Genomic DNA, 17438 nt, shown 5'->3' on the forward strand with positions numbered 1-17438 from the left:
GTAAGTGTTATGAGCATGTTTAAGGTAGTCTGGGTTAACAATAATGTTCAGTAGGTTAGGTGTGTTAAATTGACTTTTATATTTTCAGCTTATGATTAGTTTATCAGAACATAATCCCATTGTAAGTTAAGGAGCAGCTATACTTTTAACATTGTATGGACTTTTAGAAAGCATAGTATATATGGTAGAAGTTGAGCTTCTACTATACTTTCAAGTCTAAACCACCTGCTAGTAATTTAGTATTATTTTATATAACTCTCACATTCTTGCACACATGGTAGATATTTTTACTGCCACTTAACAGACCAGCACAAACAAAATGTGAGAGATTAATTAGCATATCAATACTTGGTCATTAATAAGTGCCATGGAAGGAGTTTGAGGCCATGACAGACTGGCTTGAAATGCATGCTTGTCCACTATAATACATTAAGTCACATGTAGAATATGGTTCAATCAATCATCCATTCATTTACTTTTAAAATAGACAAACATTTATAAGTATTTAAACGTTTACCTGCTACAAAATTAATAAGGATGCTTTTGTATTTATCTGAAAGCCTTTCAGATAGTGTTTGTAATGTTTGGAATATTGAGATATTTTAAAGAATCCTGAAAAGAATTAATTTATTCACTAATTGTAGAGTTAATCTTAACATGGAAGAAACATGTAAATATTAGATATGTAGATAGATAGATAGATAGATAGATAGATAGATAGATAGATAAAGATAAACAGAGAGAGAAATTGAAGATATTTGGAGTGACTATGATGATTCAGGAGACAAATATTATCACGAAATAAACTTGCCTCTGTGGTGCCTCTTTCAGAGATGTTAAGTAAAGTTTTAAAGTACTTTACAGGATTAATTACTTTTAACATTACTTTGAATATGACATCGTTTTGTGACTAATTATGAGAAGACACAGATTTAATTAGGGTAATATTGAGTACTTATTAGATGCCAAGCATAATCTTAGATGTTAGGAATAGAAAGATAAAACGACAAAACAACAAAAGCTATTCCTTCATGAAGATTTTAGTGTAGTGGGGGAGGAATGCAATAAACAAATATAACTTCAAGGAAAGAAGGGAGATAATTGTATGTAACAGTAGAATCACTGAGTAGGCAGGATGACCCATTAAAAATTGATGAATTTTATCTTAAATAACGGCAAGGTAGTTCATCTTTTTTAATTCAAGAGACTCAGAATACATATGTGTATGTGCATATCAATAGTAGGAGGATGCGGAAGGTAACATATTATTTGATCTCTTTGAATTTCTAAGCAAGGTTATTAGCTGAGTAATGGGTGCAGTGGTACTAGAAGTTGAAAGCAAGAAATAATATGAAAACTATCGTTTGGAAAAGGGGAAAGTAAATTTGCTAGTGGCATAAAATAAAATTTCTATTAAAATATCAGGAATATTTTTTTCTGAGCTGACTAATTCTCATCTAAGTTTAAATTCATATTTCTAACTCTAAAACTGCCATTCCAATACGTACCAATAGTTACTTGGCACCACTGAGCATTTAAAATGTAACTATTTTGTGTTCTACACTTTTGCTTCTGTGTGTGTGTGTATTTGTGTGCGTGTGTGCACATTTGCACTTTGTGTTTTAAGGACAGAGAGGATTCAGTTATCAGGCACATTGTATGCATCTTGCGTTATATTCAAGTTATACCTGTGAGATTATTTTGAATCAGGGTAAAATTTTAGAGACAATGTGTGAGGAGATCAGTGATTTAGAAATCTGAAACACACACATCCACACACAGGCACTAGAAAGGGATAAAAACTGATGTTGATAAATTTATCGCGTGCTTTACGATGTGTCGGGTACTTTAAGTAACGTGTTCCATTTATAGTCACAACTCTTGAAATAAGCATTGTTATTCCCCTTTTTTTAAAAAAAAATATAAAAACTGAAATTAATTAAGAAGCATAGTGCCAAGAAAGCAGCAAGTCCGACAGTCAAAACCAACTCTGTCTTATTTCAAAGACTGACTGTTTTGTTAACTATTTCACAAAGCAAAATTATTTTCCATAAAAACAAGAGTTAAAGGTTTTTAGAAGGGAAAGCTTTCCAGAAACAAACCTCTCTAAAGTCCCAGGGTACCTCATGAAACAAGTACATAGGTCTCACTTGGGGGCCCCAGATTTTTCCTGTACTACCTAGTCCCATGTTTTCCTATGACCTCTATTACAGAGTTAACAACACAAAAACCTTAGGAATAATACCAGCAAGTTGTAGGAATAAAAGGTTACCCACTTGTATCCCTCCAACAGTAGAAAATATGACCGCAAACCATAGACAAATGTGATTTTGTGAGACTTTGGTATCCAGATAGGAGGCTGCAAAACCCTGGTAAAGTCCAAGACCAAATAAAATTGTTTTGAGAAGTTAGGCCAGTGTGTAGGTGCCAGGCTTACTGGCTGTGGTCCCAACTATAGACCCAGAAACAGCCATTTCCCCCTGTGGACTTGGTTACAGTCCCATTTGGCCTTGGTCCTGCCACCAACACCATCTATCCAGGGATCAAGAAGGAGCCACACCTACCCATGCCTCAGGCATAAGACCTACTGACCTCAGTACCAGCTGTGGACCCTGATGCAGCCTGTGACCTGGCTCAGGCTCTGATAGCTGCAGTCCAGGAATAGTCTGGGCCACCCAGGGACTAGTGAAATACATGCCTACATTTTCCCATGAAGACAGGCAAACTGACCTTGGTCCAGCTACAGATCCTGAAATGAGCCTGTTACTGAGCTCCAGCCCCTCTCAGGCATGGTCGAGGCAGTCCTGCCTGCCCAGCAACTTAGTGGGAGACATGCCTGTTTGTGCTCTCAAAGATAGGCTACCAGCCTCAATATGACTGTGGGTCCTGAAGTGGCCATATGACTTAGTTTTAGCCTCAAGAATCTGTAGCACAGGAGCAATCTCACTTGCCCAGTAATCCACCCATTGACCCAATGGGAGATTTCCTAGGGACCTACTGAAAGCCATACTTGCCCACAGACTTGGTAATAGACCCCATCATCTGAGAACCTAATTGCAGATCATGAGGTGAACCCTTGCCCAGTGCCAGAGCTACTGACCAAGATTAATGAGACACTCCTGTCTAAAGACCAAGCAGAATCCACACTCACCCAAGCACCTGATAACAACATGTGAATCACGGACCCCACTGCAGACCTAGGAGCAGTTATACGACTTGGTTTCCATGCTGATTGACTGCAATCCCTAGGAAATCAAGAGGAGGTCATTGCCTGCTGAAACCTGACTGTAAAGACTAGAAGAGGTGATTGTTCCTTTTAATGCATAGACATCAGTACAAGGTTACACAGGTGATAAAGAACTGGCCAAACAAGACATCACCAAAGGGAATTAATAAGGCATCAATGAATAATCCCAAATAAATGGAGATCTATAAATTGCCTGAGAAATAATTAAAAATAATCATCCAAACGAAACTCAAGAAGAAAAGATGTAAGAGAACACATATAGACAACTAAATAAAACCTCAAAAATAATATATGCACAAAATAATAAGCTTAATAAAGACTTAGAAACCATAAAAAATGATTAATCAGATGTCCTGAAGCTGAAGAATATAATAACAGAACTGAAAAATTCAGTAAAGAGCTTGACAGAAGACTCAATCATGCAGAAGAAGAACTGGCAAACTTGAAAACAGGCCACTGGGAATTACCAGGTTAGAAGAAAAAAAATATTAGAGAGTAAAGAAAGCATATAGGACCAATGGTATACCATCATACAAACAAGTATATACATTATTGGAGTTTCAGAGAAGAGGAGAGAAAGATAAAAAAACAAACAAAAAAAAAGACTAAAACTTTCCAAATTTGGGGAGGGATATAACATCTAGACTCACAAAGCTCAAGGAACCTCAGGCAAGATCAATACAAATATCACCAGGGGATAAATTATTAACAAATTGCCAAAAGTTAAAGACAAACAGAAACTCTTTAAAGCAGCAAGAGAAAAGAGTGTGGTCACATACAAGTTAATTACTGTCACATAAGGCTACTGGTGGACTTCCCAGCAGAAACCTTGTCCGTCAGGAGGGAGTGGAATTACATATTTGAAGTGCTTAAAGAAAAAAAAATGGTTGCCTAAAATTACTATACCCAATAAATCTGTCTTTTGGAAATTAAGAAGAGATAAAAAATAAAAAATAAAAAAAAATCCCGGTCAAACAAAATCTCAGGAAGCTAATTACAGCTAGGTCAGCTTTATCAAAAAATGCTAAAAGAGTTCTTCAAGTTAAAATAAAAGTGTAGTAAGTATCAACATGAACATATAAGAAAATATAAAGCTTGCTGTTAAAGATAAATATAGAGCTAAATTCAGATTACTCAACTATTACAGTGGTAATAAGTGAATTACTTTTAACTGTAGTATAAAAGACAAATTTATTAAAAATAACTATAGCTACAGTAATTTGTTAATGGATACATAATTTTAAAAGATATAAAGGGTAACAATACTAGCATAAATGTGGTGGGGGAGAAGTACAAGTGAAGTTTTTGTATGTGATTAAACTTAAGTTGTTATCAGCTTAAATAAACTGTTACTATAAGATTTTTTTTATGTAAGCTTCATAGTAACCATGAAGAAAAAAACTTCCAGTATATACACAGAAGATAAATAGAAAAGGATTTAAATATGCCAACAAAATGCAAGCAAATACCAGAGAAAGCAAGAGAGAAAGAAAGGAACAAAGAACTACAAAATAGTTAGAAAAAATTAAAATGGAAGTTGAATAAATTTTTTAATCAAAAGGTGCAGAGTTTCTGAATAGATAAAAATCAAAATAAACCTGATAGAATAATACACTCCACACAAGAGGCGTCTTTTAGCATTAAAGACACACATCAGGCTGAAAGTGAAGAAAATAAAAAATATATTTTATGCAAATAGAAACAAATAGAGAGCAGGGATAGTTATACTAAGACAAAATAAACTTAAAACTGTAAAAACAGACAAAAGAAAAACATGTTGTAATAATTAGGGTTCAATTCATCAAAAGGATTTAACACTTGCAAATCTGCAAGAACCTAATATTGGAGAACTTAAATATATAAAGTAAATATTAGTAGAATACAAAGGAGAGATATATAAGAATAAAATAGCAGCAAATGACAACAATACCCCACTTTTAGCTATAGACAGATCATGGAGATAGAAAATCAAGAAGGAAACACTGGAGATGAACTACACTTTAGATAAATAGACCTTACAGACATATATACAATAATGCATATAACAGCCACAGAATACACATTCTTCTCTAGCTCACATAGAACATTCTCAAGGATAGATCACATGTTAGGCCACAAAACAAGTCTCTGTAAATATTACAAGATTGAAATCTTTTAAAAAGAAACATCAAGTTTCTTTTTTGATCATACTGTTATAAAAATAGAAATAAACACCATGAGGAAAATTGGAAAATTCACAAATATGTGAAATTTACAGAATATTATCCTTAACATGAATATACAAGAAAATACAAAACTCACTGTTAAGGTAAATCTGGAGTCAAAGAAATCCAATATGCCAAAGAAAAATTAGAAAACAAATTGAACATATCTTGAAACAAACACAAACAGAAAGAAAGCTTACTAAAACTTATGTGGTGGAGCAAAAGCAGTTTCAAGAGGGAAAATTTTAGCAATAAATGCCTATATTGAGAAATAAAAAAGACTTCAAATAAACAACCTAACTGTATACCTCAAGGAATTGGAAAAAAAAAAAAATATATCAGTACAAAGTAGAAGAAAGAAAGTAATGATTATAGAAGAATATAGAAGAAAAAATAATATTATAGCAGAATAAATGAAATACAGGCCTACAAATACAATTTTTAAAAATCAATAAAAGTAAGGGTTGTTTTTTTGAAAAGATACAAAAAAATAAATTTTTATATGGACACACTCAAATAAAATCATAAGTGAAAGAGGAGATATTATCATTGATGCAAAAGAAATACAAACAATCATAAAAACTACTATGTATAATTATATGCCAAAAATTCAATATACTAGGAGAAATATATTCTTAGAAACATACAACTTACCAAGATGAAGTCACAAAGAAACAGAAAACCTGAACAGCACAATAAACAGTAAGGCAATTGAAGCAGTAATCAAAAGCCTCATAACAAAGACAAGTCAAGCACCAACCAGCTTAGCAGGTGAATTTTACCAAGCGTTTAAAGAAGAGTACATGCTAGGTCTTCTCAAACTCTTCAAAAAAAATGGAGTAAAAGGAAATACTTGCAAACTCATTAGATGAGACTAGAACTACTCTGATACAAAATCCGAAAATGATACTACAAAAAAAGGAAATTGCAGACCAATATCTACGATGAACATAAATGCATAAATTCTCAACTAAATATTAGCAAATGAAATTCAATCACATTGTAAAAGGATTATACATCATGATCAAGTAGGATTTACCCTTTCCTTGCAAGAATGGCTCAGCATATGCAAATTGACATATGTGACCCACCACATTAACAGAGTAAAGGATAAAAATAATATGATTTATATTAAGAGATGCAATGAAAACATTTGACAAAATGTGTCACCACTTTATAATAAAACTCTCAACAAATTAGTTATAGAAGGAATTAACTTTAACTTAATAAAAGCTATATATGACAAGCCCACAGCTAACATCATACTTATTGGTGAAAAGATGATATATTTTCCTCCAAAACCAAAAATAATACAAGGTGCCCACATTTAACACTTTTATTTGACATACTACTAGAGGTTCTAGCAAAATTCAATTAGACAAGAAAAAGAAAGAAAAGACATCCAAATTATAAAGGAATAAATACTTTTTTTCTGTATTTAGGGATGACATAATTGAATATATTGCAAACCCTAAAGATCCCACAAAATAACGATTAGAACAAATAGACTGGACACGGTGGCTCTTGCCTGTAATCCCAGCACTTTGGGAGGCCGAGGCTGGTGGATCACAAGGTCAGGAGATCGAGACCATCCTGGCTAACATGGTGAGATCCCTTCTCTACTAAAAATACAAAAAAAAAAAAAAAAAAAAAAAATTAGCCAGGCTGGATGTGGTGGCATGCGCCTGTAATCCTAGCTACTCAGGAGGCTGAGGCAGGAAAATGGCGTGAACCAAGGAGGCTGAGTTTGTAGTGAGCCAAGATACGGCCACTGCACTCCAGCCTGGGCAAGAGAGAAAGACTCTGTCTCAAACAAACAAACAAAACAAAAAAAAAACGAAAAAAAATCCAGTTAAGTTGCAAGAGATGAAATCAACAAGCAAGATTCAGTAGTATTTCTATACACTAATAACAAAATATCAGAAAAGGAAATTAGAAACACAAACCTAATTTAAAAAGCATCTAAAAAGTGAAATATTTAGGAATAAATTTAACCAAGGAAGTTAAAGATCCGTATGCTGAAAACTGTAAGACTTACTGAAAGAAACTGAAGAAGAAACAAAACGAAAAGATACGTTCTTTACATGAATTGGAATAATTAATACTATTAAAATGTCCATACTGCATAAAGCGATCCACAGATTCAATGCAATCCCTATCAAAATTTCAATGGCATTTTTAACAAATAGAAAAAACAAATCTTAAAATCCATATGGAAATACAAAAGACCCTAAGAAAGCAAAGCAATCTTTAGCCAGAAGACATCGTATTTCCTGATGTCAAGCTACATTACAAAGCTCTAGTAATAAAAACAGCATGATACCTGCACAAAAAAACAGCATATAGAACAATGGGCCAGAATTGTCAGCCCAGAAGTAAGTCTATGTGCATATGGTCAACTAATCTTTGACAAAGGTGCCAAGAATCCACAATGAAGAAATGATAAGTCTCTTCAATAAATGGTAGAGGGAAAACTTGATATCCACATGCAAAAGAATAAAATTGGACTTTTATTTTTCAGCATACACACAAATTAAATGAATTATAAATTTAAATGTAAGGCTTAAAGCCATAAAACTACCAGAAAAAAAGTAGGGGAAAACTCCTTGAGATTGGTCTTGAAAATGATTTATTAGATATGACACCGAAAGCACAGGCAGCAAATGCAAAAATGAAATGGGGTTATTTCAAACTAACAAGCTTCTGCACAGTAAACGAAACAACCCACATAATGAAAATGCAACCTATGGAATGGGAGAAAATATTTGAAAACTGTGTGTCTGATAGAGGCTAAAACTCAATTCAGAACTCAACTCAAAAGCAAAAATCCCCACAAATAACACAATTTACAAATAGGCAAAGGATCTTAATAGACATTTTTTAGAAGAAGATGTACAAATGGCCAAAGGTATGTGAAAAAGTGTTCATTACTACTAATGATCAGGTAAATGCACATCAAAACCACAATCACGTATCACTTCAGATATATTAGGATGATTAGTATCAGAAAAGCAAGAGATAAGAAATGTTAGTGAGGACAGGCTGGGCGCAGTGGCTCACGCCTATAATCTGAGCACCTTGGGAGGCCAAGGCAGGCGGATCACAAGGTCAGGAGTTTAAGACCAGCTGGGCCAATATGGTGAAACCATGTCTCTACTAAAAATACAAAAATTAGCCACGTGCAGTGGCAGGCGCCTGTAGTCCCAGATACTCGGGAGGCTGAGACAGGAGAATCGCCTGAACCTGGGAGGTGGAGGATGCAGTGAGCCAAGAGCGCACCACTGCACTCCAGCCTGGGTGACAAAGAGAGACTCTGTTTCAAAAAAAAAAAAAAAAAGAACTATTTTTAAAACTTTTATATTAGGCTGGGTGCGGTGGCTCATGCCTGTAATCTCAGCACTTTGGCAGGCTGAGGCAGGCGGATCACGAGGTCAAGAGATTGAGACTATCCTGGTCAAACCACATGGTGAAACCCTGTCTCTACTAAAAATACAAAAATTAGCTGGATGTGGTGACGGGGGCCTGTAGTCCCAGCTACTCAGGAGGCTGAGGTAGGAGAATTGCTTCAACCGGGAGGTGGAGGTTGTACTGAGCCGAGACTGTGCCACTGTACTTCGGCCCAGATGACAGAGTGAGATTCCATCTCAAAACAAACAAACAAACAAACAAAAAAAACAAGGGTAGCTGTGAAGGTTTATTATATAGGTAAAATTCATGTCACAGGGGTTTGTTGTACGGATGAGAAATTTTATATACTTGTGGTGACAATGTAAATTTGTGTAGATATTATAAAAAGTGGTATGAAGTTACCTTAAAAAATAAGTAAAACTTTGTATGATCCAGCAATCTCACTTCTGAGTATATATTCAAAGGTATTGAAATAAGTATCTCAAAGAGATATTGGCACTCTCATCTTCGTAGCACCATTATTCACAATCGTCAGGATATGAAAGCAATCTAAGTGCCTGTTATTGGAACAATGGATCAGGAAAATGTGAGATAAAAATTAAATATTTGTTATTCAGCCTTTAAAAAGGAAATTCTACCATTTGTGACATGAATAAACCTAGAGGACATGTTCCACATAAAATAAACCAGACATAGAAAGATAAATATTGTATGATCTCACATGTGGAGTCTAAAAAAGTCAAATTCATAGAAACAGTAAGTAAAATATCAGTTTCTAGGGATGGGAAGTGGTTGGAGGAGGGAGGATCAAGTTGGGCAGGGGAGATAATGATCAAAGGGTACAAAGCTTCAGTTACAATATAAATAAGTTCTGGGGATCTAATGTCCAGTATAGTGACTATAGTTAATAATACTATATTGCATATTCCAAATTTGCCTAGAGAGTAGATATTAAGTGTTCTCACCCCACACAAAAAGATAACTATGTGAGGTGATGGATGTGTTAATTAGTTCCATTGCTATAGTAATTCAAATGTTTACATATATAAGGTCATCACATTGTACACCTCTAATATATACAATTTCTATTCATGAAGATAGAAAAAAAACACAAGATTTCGGAATGATCTTCAGATACATCTGCAAAACAAATAGCATTCAGGGCATAGGAGCAAATTCTTGTTAGAACAATTGTAATCCCTTGGGCATGGGCTTTTTTGGGTGACTGAGTCATGAACTTGGCCAAGCCCTCACACAGAATTCAAAACAACTGTTCTTTGAAGTGGTGATTTTCAGGAACATTTCTTCCTTCATTTATAGGCTTTCAGAGATAAAAATCTGTTGGATGACACGCAGCTTACCCTTTCAAAGTTCCTCAAGGACCCTGGGGAATGCAGCCATCTGGAATTTGCTGTCATGCTGTGATTTCTGCAGGTTTGTTTAACTTTTAATCTCTCCAGTCACATCTTTTATTATTCACTCTGTGCATAATTTTTGCATTATATAGTCCTTTTTTAAACAGTGAGCTAAAATTGCTCAATTTAATCACAAATGTGGCTCTGAAAGACTTAATGTCTTAAAAGTTATTTCCCTCCTTTCTCATGTTGAAAAAAAATGTGACTGTACCAGATTTGCTGCTCACAAATCAATCCCATCCTCCTAAAGAATGCAGCATAAAGCAGAATTTAATGAGAGCTAGGTACTTTTAGAATTAATTACTAGCATTTAAGATAGCTTTGATTTCTCTATTTAATTGCTATCTGTATTTCTGTTGGTGTTAAAGCCCATTTATTTTAGCTGTTTCTCATATTTGTAAACCACAGAATATTAAGACCAGAAAAAAGTTGCAGTTTACATAATTATGGACAGGATATCTACTTTAAACATGAGTTTCCTAAAGATTAAATCACTACCAGGTAACCTGTTTGTCTAAAACTCAATCCTTTTTCAAAATTGTGGCACATTTTGTCTCTCTTTTCTTTATAGTAGCTTTCTTTTTAATAATTTTAATCCCAAGGTCACTTTCTAGTCCCTGCAAAAAAAAAAGATTCCATCAGTTTCTCGATGTTGCCACCACAATTTGGGGGGCCTGCACTTAGTATTTCTGCTTTACCCCTCACACACGTAGATTTGCCTAACCCCATGTAAGTACTTGCATATTAAGTCATGGTCTTTTCTGTTTCCACTTCTTTATTTGTCAAAGTCATGTATTCAATTATCTCACTGTTTCATTCCTTTATATTACTAGTTCTCCCATGTTTCTATTCATATCATCACAATTTTATTCCTAAGGATGGATACTATGATGTATCACAAGCCGTGAGCAGAATCCTACTCCAAGCTGAACAGAATGCTCAAGGTCACCACTATACTGTACATCTGACTCAAAGCATTTCTCCTGTCTTTCCTCAACTGCAAGATGTTGCCAGCTTTGACTTATTTTACATCCCACTCCTTCCCGGTTACTTTGATTGATATTCTTATCACGGAGTTCAAGACAGGCAACTGAAAAAAAATGAAAACTGAAAAAAAAAAAAAAAAAGCTTCTAAGCAAACATACTCTAGAACAACCAAAAAAAGCCAAACTGTGAAGACTGGAATAAATAATCCTTCATTTGAAACCATATATGGACATCCAACAGAAACAATAGCAAACAGGGAAACATGACCTTTACAAATGAAAAAAGCAAGAGCCAGTGACTGAATGCATGATCTTTCAAATAAAAATTTAAAAATAGCAATTCTAATAAAACTCAGCAAACTCCAAAGAAACACAGAAAATCAACTCAAAAACTTAGAAAAATTTAACAATGGAACTGAAATACTTTTGAAAACCAAACATAAATTTGGGAAAGGAGAAAGATATTTGTTGAACTGAAAAAAAAAAAAAGCTCTGAACAGCATAATGGATCAAATAGAAGACAGACTATTCGAAAATATAATCAGATAAAAAAATTTAAAACATATGGAAAGAAACAAAATCATCTGCAAGATATACAGATATAACCTTATATACACAGAATAACCTTAAAAGAAAATCTAGAAGTTATTGGCATTCAAGAGGGATTTGAGGAAGATCAAGAAAATATTCACAGAAATATTAACAGAAAGCCTTCCAAACCTAGAGAAATATATAAATATCCAGGTACAAGAGGTCAGAGATCACCAGACAGATTTAACCAAAATAAGACTACTCCAAGGCATATAACAATCAAAGTCTCAAAGAGGAAGGGCAAAGAGAGGATCCAAAAAGTAGCAAGGGGGAAAAAAAAAAAGCTAAATGGGAGAGTAAAGATCACCTGAAGACCATGAAGTGGATCACCAAGAGGCAAAACTCCTTAATCTGAGGAATGTAGAAGTAATTGGACTTTCCTGTTATATAAAGCAGGCATCTGGTTCTAGATTTCTTTCCCAAAATTTATAAGTAACTAGAATTTTTATACATCTCTGGACCACATGCTTATCAAAACTCATTGTGCAATCCTTGCTGACATTAAGGCATGAAAATTTCTACAAACGTAGTGATTTATATTGACCTATGTGACTAATATGACCGAAATTACCCTTAAGCTCCTGCTTTAAGGTCCTTAAATACCCCTAAGGAAAAATTCACCCTGGCACTCTTAGTTCTTTCTTGCTTAGATGGCCCAATGCGCACTTCTGCAGTGTTCTTTCTTTCTAGTAGAACTATTCTTTTTCAAACCTACACTGTTAGTAAATTCTTCTTACCAACCCATGAATTGACCACTTTCTGATGCCAGGGGTCTGAAACATCAGCCAGTACAAATAACACATAAATGAGCTTTGATTTGTCAGGCAAAATGCTTATCAATGGAAACTAATATAGACCAGGAGAGAGTGTGGCAACATAGTCAAAATGCTGAAGGAAGAAAATCTGCCAACCAAGGTTACTGTATGCAGCAGATCATTCTTCAAATATGTAGGAGAGGTAAAGTCTCTGTCCCAGAAAAATAAAAATAGAGGGTTTTTCATCACCACTAAACTTGTCTACATAAAAACTAAAGAGTGGTCTTTCATCTGAAAGAAAAAAATTCCTAACATGCAAAAAGAAAACATTCAAGGCTCTAAAACTCAATGAAAAAGGTGAATATAACAGCAAACTATGAATACTTTAATACTGTAATTGTGGGGTGTAATCCACTCATATCATTAGTATCAAGACTAAAAAGCAAATCTAACAAAAATAACAGACAAACCATATGATCATTTGAATTTGAAAACTCAATTTGACAAAATACAACATTCCTTTATGAAAACAATCAACAAACTCAGTATAGATGAAACATACCTCAAAGCAACAAAAGCCATATGCGACAAACCCACATCTCACATTATACACTGAATGGGAACAAATTACAAACATTTTCTTTTAGATTTGAAATGGAACAAGGATGTCCAGTTTTACCAGTTTTTAGTAGTAACTAAAAAGTAACACTTTAGTAACAATTCCATGTTAGAGGAAGATTTAGCCAGAGCAATTAAGAGAGAGAGAGAAAAAAAAAAAGAAAGTGAAGGGCATCCAAATTAGGAAGACAAAAGAAGTCCAATTATTCATGTTTACGGATAACATGATAATGCTAAAAAAAAGTTCTAATTCTTGAAACAAAAGCTCAACATGCACCAAAATAGAACCTGTTGAAAACGTAAACTTCACAGGGCCTATAAAATCATAACACAATGAAACAAACCAAACCCAAGTAGGCTATAACATGATGAATGGAACAGTACCTCACATGTCAACATTTACCAAGCATTTAGGGAATTGTATCAGTGACTGCTGGAAATGGAATACAAGAATTAATGTTCCAGGAATTAATAACGATCTTCAGAAAAGCTTATGGCTTCATCCACAGGCTTTTGTCATTTTAGTATTAAAGGCAAAACAGTGGAGACACTGTGGCTCATTCCTCTTTCCTTGAATAGGCTTTTGCACCTTTCAACACGTTGGAATGTTACCTTCTTAAATGCCAGCTCATCAGTCATTTGACAGTGATCATACACTGGTATTAAATGAAGAGTTGAGGCTTCCAGTACAGTACAGGCTGTGCTGGAAACATAGTGGCATTGGTTTCTGGGAGGTCTCAGGGAACTTACAATCACGGTGGAAGGTGAAGGGGGAGCCATCACATCACATAGTTCAGAGTAGGAGAAAGAGAGAGAGGTGGGAGATGCTACACATTTTTAAACAACTGGATCTCGTGAGAACTGTATCATGAGAATAGCACTAAAAAGATGGTGTTAAACCAGTTGTGAGAAATGGCCCCCATGATCCAATTCCATCCCACCATGTCCTACCCCCAGCTTGGGGATTAAATTTCCACAGGAGATTTAGATGGAGACAGGGATCCAAACCATATCAGATGATTTAGTATATACAAGTATGTATGCAATATATCACATACATATAATTAAAAACAAAAACTATATATTTATCTCAATAAATGTACAAGAAACATTCAATAAAATCCAGCTTCCCTGTCTGAAAAGAAAAAAAAGAGAAAAAACCCTCAACCAAGTAGGCATAGAAGGGACTTACCTCAAACTAATAAAAGCCCTGTATGACAAACCCATAGTAAACATCACACTGAATAGGGAAAAGTTGAAAGTATTTCCCCTAAGAACTGGAATAAGACAAGGGTGCTCACTTTCACCACTTCCGTTCAACACAATAATGTAAGTACTAGCTAGAGTAATCAGTCAAGAGAAAGAAATGGTAACCAAATTGGAAAAGAAATATTCAAATTATCGCTGTTCACCGAAGATAGGATCATATACCTAGAAAATCCTCAGAACTCTTCCAAAAGATTTCTAGATTTAATAAATGAATTCATTAAAGTCTCAGGTTACAAAATCAATGTATACAAATCAGTAGCACTGCTATACATCAACAATGACCAAGCTGAGAATCAAATCAAAAACTCAATTCCTTTAAAAACAGCTTCAAAAAACAAACAACAACAAAAAAGAAACAAAACAAAAAACAACCTAGGAATATACTTGACAATGGAAGTGAAGGATCTCTAAAAGGAGAAGTATAAAACACTGCTGAATGAAATTATAATCAACACAAACAAATGGAAATACATCCCACACTCATGGATTAGAATAACCATTCTCTTGGAAGTTATATTCCCCAAAGCAATCTATAGATACAACGCACTTCCTATCAAAATAATAACATCACTTTTCACAGAATTAGAAAAAAATTTCTAAAATCCATATGGCACCAAAAAGGAGCCCACATAGCCAAAACAATTCTAAGCAAAAAGAATAAACCTGGAGGCACTACCTTACTGGACTTCAAGTTAAGCTACAAGACTATAGTTATTAAAACAGTTGGTACTGTCATAAAATCTGTCACATAGACCAGTAAAACAGAACAGAAAACTTGGAAATACAGACAAATAACAACCAACTGGTCTTTGACCAAGCACACAAAAATGTAAACTGGGGAAGGACACCCTATTTAATAAATGGTGCTAGCAAAACTGGCTAGCCTCATGTAGAAGAATGAAGCTGGATCCCTTAAGCAAAAATTAACTCAAGATGACCAAAGACTTAAATCTAAGACCTAAAACCATAAAAAAATTCTAGAAGATAACCTTGGCAAAACTCTTCTGCACAATGGCCAAGGCAAAGAATTCATGACTAAGACTCCAAAAGCAAATGGAACAAAAATGAAAATAAATAAATGAGAACTGGTTAAATTAAAAAAGACCCTGTATGGTAAAATATAATTATCAAAGTAAACACACAACCCATGGAAAGGGAGAACATGTTTGCAAACTAGGCATCTGACAAATAACTAGTATTCAGAATCTACAAGGAACTCAAACAACTCAGCAAGGAAAAAACAAATAATATTTTCAAAAAGTGGGCAAATGACATAGACATTTCTCAAAAGAAGATATAAAAATGGCCAAGAAACATATGAGAAAAAAATGCTCAACAGCACTAATTATCAGATAAATACTAATTAAAGCTACAGTGAGATGCCACCTTACTCCTGCAAAAATGGCCATTATTAAAAAGTTAAAAAAACAATACATTTCAGCATGGATGTGGAGAAAAGGGAACCCTTGTATACTGTTGGTGGGAATGTAAATTAGTATAACCTCTATGGAAAACGGTATGGAGATTCCTTAATAACTAAAAGTAAATCTACCATTTGATCCAGCAATCTCACTACTGGGTATCTACCCAATGGAAAATAAATCATTGTATGAAAAAGACACATGTACACATATGTTTATTGTAGCCCAATTCACAATTGCAAAGAAATGGAATCAACCTAAGTGACTATCAACCAATGAGTGGATAAAGAAAATGTCATATATGTGTGTACACCATGGAATACCACTCAGCCATAAAAAGGAACAAAACGAAGATGGCCGAATAGGAACAGCTCCAGTCTCCAACTCCCAGCGCGAGCGACACAGAAGACCGGTGATTTCTGCATTTTCAACTGAGGTACTGGGGTCATCTCACTAGGGAGTGCCGGACAATCGGTGCTGGTCAGCTGCTGCAGCCTGACCAGCGAGAGCTGAAGCAGGGCGAGGCATCGCCTCACCTGGAAGCGCAAGGGGGAAGGGGATCCGTTTTCCTAGCCAGGGGAACTGAGACACACAACACCTGGAAAATCGGGTAACTCCCACCCCAATACTGCGCTGTAAGCATACAGGCACACCAGAATATATCCCACACCTGGCCGGGAGGGTCCCACGCCCACGAAGCCTCCCTCACTGCTAACACAGCAGTCTGCCGCGATCTATCCGCAAGGCAGCAGCGAGGCTGGGGGAGGGGCGCCCGCCATTGCTGAGGCTTAAGTAGGTAAACAAAGCCGCTGGGAAGCTCGAACTGGGTGGAGCTCACAGCAGCTCAAGGAAGCCTGCCTGTCTCTGTAGTCTCCACCTCTGGGGACAGCGCACAGCTGAAGACCAACAGGGGAAGTAGCAGGAGCCGGTGCAGACGCGAACGACTCTGTCTGACAGCTTTGGGGAGAGCCGTGGATCTCCCAACGTGGAGGTTGAGATCCGAGAACGGACAGACTGCCTGCTCAGGTGTGTCCCTGACCCCTGAGTAGCCTAGCTGGGAGAAATCCCCCACTAGGGGCAGTCTGACACCCTACACCTCACAGGGTGGAGTACACCCCTGAGAGGAAACTTCCAAAGGAAGAATCAGACAGGTACACTCGCTGTTCAGCAATATTCTATCTTCTGCAACCTCTGCTGTTGATACCCAGGCAAACAGGGTCTGGAGTGGACCTCAAGCAATCTCCAACAGACCAACAGACAGTCCTTCTGACTGTCAGAAGGAAAACTGTCAAACAGGAAGGACACCTATACCAAAACCCCATCAGTACGTCACCACCATCAAAGACCAGAGACAGATAAAACCACAAAGATGGGGAAGAAGCAGGGCAGAAAAGCTGGAAATTCAAAAAATAAGAGCGCATCTCCCCCTGCAAAGGAGCGCAGCCCATCGCCAGCAACGGATCAAAGCTGGTCAGAGAATGACTTGGACGAGAGGAGAGAAGAAGGCTTCAGTCCATCAAACTT

Source organism: Rhinopithecus roxellana, chromosome 1 (genome assembly GCF_007565055.1).
Source record: "Rhinopithecus roxellana isolate Shanxi Qingling chromosome 1, ASM756505v1, whole genome shotgun sequence".
NCBI classification, from domain to species: domain Eukaryota; kingdom Metazoa; phylum Chordata; class Mammalia; order Primates; family Cercopithecidae; genus Rhinopithecus; species Rhinopithecus roxellana.